This window comes from Gymnoscopelus braueri (genome assembly GCF_963280865.1).
Source record: "Gymnoscopelus braueri genome assembly, chromosome: 6".
Lineage (NCBI taxonomy): Eukaryota > Metazoa > Chordata > Actinopteri > Myctophiformes > Myctophidae > Gymnoscopelus > Gymnoscopelus braueri.
In genome coordinates, this window is record NC_137607.1 from 17,377,336 (window position 1) to 17,385,521 (window position 8,186).

Consider the following 8,186-nt stretch of genomic DNA (forward strand, 5'->3'; position numbering starts at 1 on the left):
ACCTGAAATCAGTCGCCCGTTTGTGTAATGTGACAGAATACTATGACAGCATTCGTGCCTTTCAACACATGGGAGCACGCAGCATGCATGCAAAAACAAAAAGCATAACGTAGCTGTTTTACTGTAAATAATGTGCTCAGAACAATAACAATATCTTTGCATAGTTTTCAAAAGCTAAGCTACACAGGCCCAGTGGTGGCAACTAAGTACATTTACTTAAGTACTGTACTTAAGTACAATTTTGAGGTATTTGTACTTTAGTGGAGTATTTCCAATGTTCAATACTTTTACTTCTACTCCACTACATCAAATATTGGCAAACATTGTACTTTTACTCCACTACAATTGTTTGAAAACTTTAGTTACAAGTTACTTTTTTGTTTTTGATTATTATTACAAAACATACATTAACATACGTTAACCACACAATGCGTTGCAATGCGACGCATTGTGATCTTGTAGATCAGCTATTTTCAAAAGATTTTTAATACATCCTATTATGCATTTGGCAATGGTGCGCATGCGTGGCTGTGGCTTTACCATGCGCGTTTGTGTCTGTGTCATTCATCCGGGTCCTACGCTGTACTGTTGAGAAAAAAACGCCTGTACCTCTGCGTGTCTGCAACGGAGAAGCCACACAGCCACAGGGTTGCCAGGTTTCGCGCGACTATCAAGCAATGCACACACACAATTCGTTTGCTTCTTGCACTTTGCTTTCGCTTTAGTTTTCTCTCCCTTGCACACAGTCAGTCGTGATAATGTCCGTGTACTCCATTAATCTCAGAGCTAGACCACACTAGGTCTCCAGGGACCCCCAAGGGGTCGGCGATGTTTCGCGAGACCCCCAAGGGGTCCGCGATGTTTCGCGGGGGTCCGAAGGGGTGCGCGATGTTTCGTGGGGGTCCCAAGACTCCCAGGGGGTGCGCGGCTAGGGGGGAGGGTGCCCTTTAGGGGGCAGGGCGCCCGGACCTCTAGTTTTATACATTTGAAAACTTGTGAAATGGGACATATTGTGCATAATGAGTATTTTCTACTTTTATACTATAGCTTGATACCAATACTTTTGTACTTTTACTTAAGTCAATTTTGAATTCCGGACTTTGACTTGTAACAGGGTATTTCTACATTGCAGTATTGATACTTTTACGTAAGTAAAAATGTTGAGTACTTTTTGGACCACCACTGCATAGCCTAGGCCTACTTGTTGTTCCTAGAATTTAAACGAGTAGAATGGGATGCAGAACCTTCAACTATCAGGCTCCTCCCGACCTCCCCCTGTGGTATACCTTTTGACAAAATTGTCTGGGAGGCAGACAACCTCTCGAGATTTCCTTTTTGATAAAGCATATAGGGCTGGCTCAGGCTTGTCTGGGACTAGCCATTATATGCTGCTATAGGCTAAAGGCTGCAGCATACTCCTTGCAGAAATGAAGCTCGGGAGGTCAATAAGAAGATAATGCTGTCACAGAGAAAACAAACAAACAAACAAACAAACACATTGCCTTTCCGAAGTAAATTTCGGCAGTTTGTGCACCTCCAATATTTGCTAACTAGCCAAACCTCACCACAGAGACACCCATGTGATCGTCATTTATATAATTTTATTTCTGAAATCTGCCAACAACGTTCCATGGACCATTTTGAAGTAAGGTTGTCCGAGGATATAATCCCTCTCTGAGGAACTACAAAAACAACCAGATGGCCAGTAATTTATGGAGAGACATAGCACACATGTTGTTGTCCACTACTAGCGTCTGTCGCCAGAAATGGCAAAATCTCCATGACGAATTTATCCTAGTATAAAATATTTACGTCATCAGAGAACTTCATTTCAGCAAGCCAAAAAAAAAAGTTTGACTTGGTTTGGAGTGTGCTGTCAGCTCTGCTGGGAGTCTATCCATGATTCACCTATAGCTCCTCTATCTTCCTCTCTCTCTCTCCCTCTGCACACATTCATATCCTATCAACAATGCATGTTACTAACTTGACTTCTTCCCCAGAGTTTTTTTGTGCTTTTTCATCTTGCAGACTTCCATGGATCGTGATCCACCGGTTGTGGATCGAGGGTTTCCATGGATTACGTCTGCAGACTGTTATTATAGATGCCATTATTATTGTTTACTGCGCTGTCCATTTTTCCCTCTCTCCCTCCCTCTCTCAATCGCTCTCTCTCTCTCTCTCCCTTCCTCCCTCTCTCCCTCTCTCTCAACCCAATGCAAGCTGTAGGCTATATGACGGCTGATGGAACAGATTACTATGCATTCAAGAAAAGGCATGGATGCCTGAGCAGGAAAGCCACAAAAATAACATCAGGCTCATAACTTACACTTTAAAAGTAAATACAAACTGTACTCCTCCAGTGCGTGGTCTCAAAGGTTTCTGAGACCAATCATTAGAAGCTTACTGCATTAACTCAACATAAGCCTCTCTCTCTCTATTTTGCCAATGTGATGTTCAGCCAGCTCGGCAGGTGTAGCGGTTTATACTAACCAGTGTTGAGTGAAGAAGAGATCCAGTAGAACTAAGAAAAGTCATCATGGTTACGTGCGGGTGTCTCAGACCGACAATAGCAGATCTACAAGCTCACAACGCGTCACGCTGCGACGCGTTGTGAGCTTGTAGATCGGCTATTTCCGGCTCGCAGCTAAGTGAAAATCTGCCATTTCGACGCCATCCAGGCCCGCCAAAAATACGTTTTAGTCGACTAAATCAACTGTAGATTTAGTAAATCTTATGATGTTTAGTCGACTAAAACTAGAAGTAAAGTAAAACATTACAGATGACTAAAATGTGATTAAAACTAAACAGAATTGTATTCAGAAGACTATGGCTAGAACTAAATCATAATTTGCTGTCAAAATCAACACTGATCCTGACACTCCCATAGTTCTTCCATAGAGTATCGAAGTCCTGACGTCACTCCGCTATCCGGAGATAAGGTTGAAAATGGGTGAAATGCTCTTTAAAAATAACACCAAAATACAATATCATCAACAAATATAAAACATAATATGTACTGTACAGAGTAGAAAGGGGGTGAAGCATGGGGGGGGGGTGTAGGCAGTGAATGCCATCGCCTTTCTATGGGAGAAGTGAGATTTTACCTTCCCCTTCGGCCTCCTGAACGATGGATTGTGGCCTATTTTGAAGGAAGCCAGCGATCCCCATTTTTTTAAGGGATAGTGTCAGGGCATTCCACACTTTGGTGGCAGTGCAGTAGAAAGAGAATTGACCCATGTTTGTTCTAATAGGTGGGCGGTACCAGATCATTGTTTTCGCTCCCTCTGGTTTTTGTGGCTGATGTGGGTGTCGCTCATGGACTGCAATATGCTCTATAGACAGCAGCTATATTGTGAAGAAAATTCACAGGCGTTGCCAATGATACTAATGAAGGCTCTGTTCCATTCTGGTCAAACAGAGTCAGGGTGCTGATATTGTGCATTTTGACTCACTGGAAACACTCTGCAACACATGGGTCTAAAATTGGGGTTCAGGGACCCTCATGGTTCCTTGAGGGTGTTCCAAATGGCCTCTTGCGGGTGTGTAACTCTGAGAAAACTCTCAGAGTTATGGGGGTCGTGGAAATCAAAAAGTCTGAGAACCACTGTGCTACTCTAAATGGAACAGAGCCTTCATTAGTATCATTGATAACACCTGTGAAGGAAGTGATAATATGGCTGCTGTGCATAGAGCCTATAACTGCGTATGGAACACCAACAAACTCAACAAGCTAGTGAATGGGGGGGGGCACGGTGGCGCAGTACTGTAGGTAGCGCTGTCACCTCACAGCTAGAAGGTGCTGGGTTCGATTCGTGCCGGGGACGCTGTGGGTGCTGGGGGCGTGTCCTCTCCTCCGCGTCATCGGCGCCCATACCCTAGGTGGGGTTGGTGAAAGGGCCTACTCTGTGTGGAGTTTGCATGTTCTCCCCGTGTCCCCTAGGGTAGTTAATACCCTCACAAAAAACATGCAGTAATCCTGGTCTCTATACTGCCTCTCCCTTGTCTGCCGGGGTGCCTGATGGAGGGGAAATGAACTGGTTGGAATAACGTGTCCCGCAAGCGCTACATCCTACCGTGGAAATAATGAGATCATAGCCTTCTTTAAGAAGGCTTGTTTGTTCTCATGCATTGAAGGAGGCATGAGCTCGGCTCTGAGCTCTCCCCAGGTTGGCAGAGGGAGAGTAGTGCCCAGGATTACTTAGACAATTGGCACTGGGTGAGAAAAAATGGGGTCGCAAAATCGTGGGATAGAAGGAGAAAAAAAACAAGCAATGAAGAAGGCTTCTGTTGTGTGTAAGTAATCTGGAGGTGGGTCACAGAGGACAGGATGAGGATAAAACTGGAAGCCATCCTGACGAACCCCTCCAACCCACTCTACGATGAGCTGGCCGCGCGGAGGAGGATCGCCGTGGGCGACAGACTCACTGGCCCCCTGCGAAATGTGGACCGTCTCCGGCGGACCTCTCCTGCCAGTGGCCATTATAAGCTTTTTTTAACAAGGCTCATGCGTATTCTTCCCCCGTATTGGGCTTCAAATGGCTAACGATGTAAAATGTTGAGCCGAGCGGAGGCCAAAAGAAATTGGGAATACCATTTGGGGAGAACTATAATGGTAATCTCAAGTAATGACCGTTAGCCCTTGATTAAGCTTCTGCCTATGGGGCACCTTGATTTGATAGCGCATGGGGGTGTGAGATCATTTGCATTGATTATGTCACGCTCTTGTTATAGAGACCCAATTCCCAGGGAATTAACTTCAGTTCCGGAACTCTAATCATTTTTAACCATCCTGCTGAAATGAAGGCTAGGATGTGATCGATATAAGTTCGACTGGTTCCCCCGCGCAAGGCCACTCCACTTCTTATCTCCCCCTCCAAAGGCATTGACAGTTGAATTTAACAAGGGGGACAACTAAAAATAGAATGGGTTGAGCTGGCTGCAGCCTCGCTTGGTTTCAACAGTATTGATGTATCATAGTGTATTCAGTCAGAAGGAACCGATGCTCCTTTCCTTCACTTATTTTAACCCATTGAGACCGGGATAGAATCGGTGTCGTTTTTTGATTTCTTTGGCTATTAAAAAATAGCAGATATACAAGCTCATAGTGCTACGAGCTTAATTGTAGATCTGCATTTTTTTTTTGAAAAATCATGATTTTTTTTTTGAAATCTTTGAATATATATATATTTTTTTTAAAGCAAACATTTGTAACTCAAATCTTTGCTTCTGGGGGATTCTAGAAATGTCTTCTAAATCCTACAGTTTTTTAAAAAAGAACGTATGTTTCTATATCAGTGGTTCTCAAACTTTTTCATGTCAAGGACCCCCAAAATTATACATATTTGGCCGCGGACCCCCATCTCAAAATATGTTGTAATAGGGACCCCCAGAAGCAAAGATTTGAGTCAAAAAAAAGTTCCCTCTGAAAATATGTATATTCAAATATTTGCTCACATTTTCACGATTTTTCAAAAAATAGCCAAAGAAAATTGAATAGCCAAAGAAATCTAAAAATGACACAGATTCTTTCCCGGTCTTAATGGGTTAATTACTGATTTGGTCAAATCTCCTTCGATTGATCCGGTTTGAGTGACTAAAGGAAAATGTTATGTTCATGGCAGGTCTTTGTACTATTTTAATTAAAACGTCATCCTCTGTGAAACTCTTATTGTTCATCCTCTCTGTTACAACGGGCCTCATTTATCGTCTTAAGCACACGGTTGCATTATGTAAATATTGAAGCTTCACATTTTGGTCATACTTGATTAATATTGTGCTAGACAGAGGTGTAAAGTAACCAAGTACATTTACTCAAGTACTGTACTTAAGTAAAATTTTTAGTTATTTTTTACTTTACTGGAGTATTTCCAATTGTCAGTACTTTTACTTCTACTCCACTACATCTCGGATCCAAATATTGTACTTTTACTCCACTACAATTATTTGTAAACTTTAGTTACTTTGTAGATTTTGATTAATTATTACAAAACATACATTAACCACTCCAGCCCTATATACATTTCGACCATTTGAAAATAGCAGATCTACAAGCTCACAATGCAACGCATTGTGAGCTTGTAGATCTGCTATTTTCAAATTATTTTTATTGAAAACTTGTGAAATGGGACATTCTGCAGAATGAACTTTCTTCTTTTGGTACTTTAAGTACATTTTGATACCAATACGTTTGTACTTTCACTCAAGTTAATTTTGAATACCGTACTTTAACTTGTAACAGAGTATTTCTACATCGCAAGTACTGATACTTTTACTTAAGTAAAACATTTGAGTACTTTTTCCACCACTGGTGCTAGACTATAGACCCAAATTACAAACGTCGTAGGAACTCGGCAATAATATGTCTTCTTGTGCAACAGTGTTCCACTTGTAGACTTTATTTTTTCACAGCTCACAACGTTTATTTGCTCTTGGCACTCGAGTTGCTGAAATAAGCAGAGAATAAGAAAAACAAGTTAAAGGAAAGTGTCTGGCAGAGCAGAGTTGTTGACACTTCAGAGAAAGTGACATACACAAATTCAACAGATCATATTAGACTGTACTGTACCCAGGCAATTTATTCATGACTATTTATGACTATAGACTCTCTCTCTCTCTCTCTCTCTCTCTCTCTCTCTCTCTCTCTCTCTCTCTCTCTCTCTCTCTCGTCTCTCTCTCTCATCTCTCTCTCTCTCTCTCTCTCTCTCTCTCTCTCTCTCTCTCTCTCTCTCTCCTTCTCTCTCTCTCTCTCTCTCTCTCTCTCTCATCTCTTCTCTCTCTCTCTCCTCTCTCTCTCTCTCTCTCTCTCTCTCTCTCTCTCTCTCCTCTCTCTCTCTCTCTCTCTCTCTCTCTCTCTCTCTCTGTCTCTGTCTCTGTTTATCTCTCTCTCTCAACCCTACTGTCTGTCACACATTGTTATGACTGTCTGTGAATAGAGACATCTGTCACTGAGAAGAAGAAGGTGGTGAACAAACATCTAAAACTACCTCCCTCGACACCAACAACATGGACGACGACGTGCCAACAATCCTGAAAGTGTTGACAATGGGCGAGAGTGGAGTGGGGAAGTCCAGTCTACTTCTGAGGTTCACAGAAGACACCTTTGATCCAAAGCAGAATGTGACAATAGGCGTGGATTTCAAAGTGAAGACAATCGCCATCAACGGGAACAAAGCAAAACTGGGCATATGGGACACGGCTGGACAGGAGCGATTCCGAGCGCTCACACCCAGCTACTACCGCGGTGCACAGGGAGTCATACTCGTATATGACGTCACAAAACGGGACACTCTTTCACACAACTTGAAAACTGGCTGAATGAACTGGAGACGTACGGAACAAGAAACGACGTCGTCAAAATGTTGGTCGGGAACAAAATCGATCGGGACGGCCGTGAAGTGGACAGAAACGAGGGCCTGAAATTCGCCAGGAAACACTCCATGCTTTTCGTCGAGGACAGCGCCCAGACCAAGGACGGGGTCCAACGTGCCTTTGAGGAACTTGTGGAGAAGATTCTCCAGACCCTAGGGCTTTGGAAGAGCGAAACCGAGGGCCAGGGGGTCCGACTGGAGAGCCGGGAGCAACATGCTGGCAGGGCCTGTGGCGGGTACTGCTCCATAATCTAAATGGGGGGGACCAAAGGACCCCCCATTAACCCCCCAATTAAAAACGACTACGGACCGGAAACAGAGGGCCGACGCAAAAGAAGGGCAGAAAAGTACTGGTTGGAGTTCTGTTGGAGGACCGGTCAAAGAGACTTTGCTGTTTGCACACTTCCAGTTCAACCATCAGTTTCTTTCACTTGTCCATAGCTTGTTACTTCCTCTTTCAAGTGTTACAGAGAGACAGAGATCACACACTTGAAATAATCAATCAAAGATGAAATATGTTGTTTTAATTTAATGTAATCGTGCCAAGAATATGTGTACACACGTTTAAAATGTATCATGGAAGTAAATGACTATTGGTTTTGGTTGGTCACATTTTGGTTGTGTTAAAGTGGCTTTAACAAAAGCAATGTGTGTTACAAATACATACCCGCTCTAATCTAATGTTTGTTTTCTGTTTCTTTGCTCACATGTCATTTTAGCTTCATTATGTATTGTGTGTTGAGTACTGACATTTAATAATTTTGTATTTGCAACTGAAATAATCGTTTTTGTTTTTTTGTGTGGACCCCAGGAAGACTA

At 42.8% G+C, this 8,186-nt stretch overlaps 1 pseudogene across 1 annotated transcript; it reads left to right on the plus strand.

Annotated features, from left to right (window-relative positions):
* The first annotated feature begins 7,002 nt into the window (after window positions 1-7,002).
* Window positions 7,003-7,622, plus strand: LOC308087375 (ras-related protein Rab-18-B-like; annotated as a pseudogene). The gene has a single exon. The product of its transcript is annotated as a ras-related protein Rab-18-B-like (transcript).
* The last annotated feature ends 564 nt before the right edge of the window (window positions 7,623-8,186 follow it).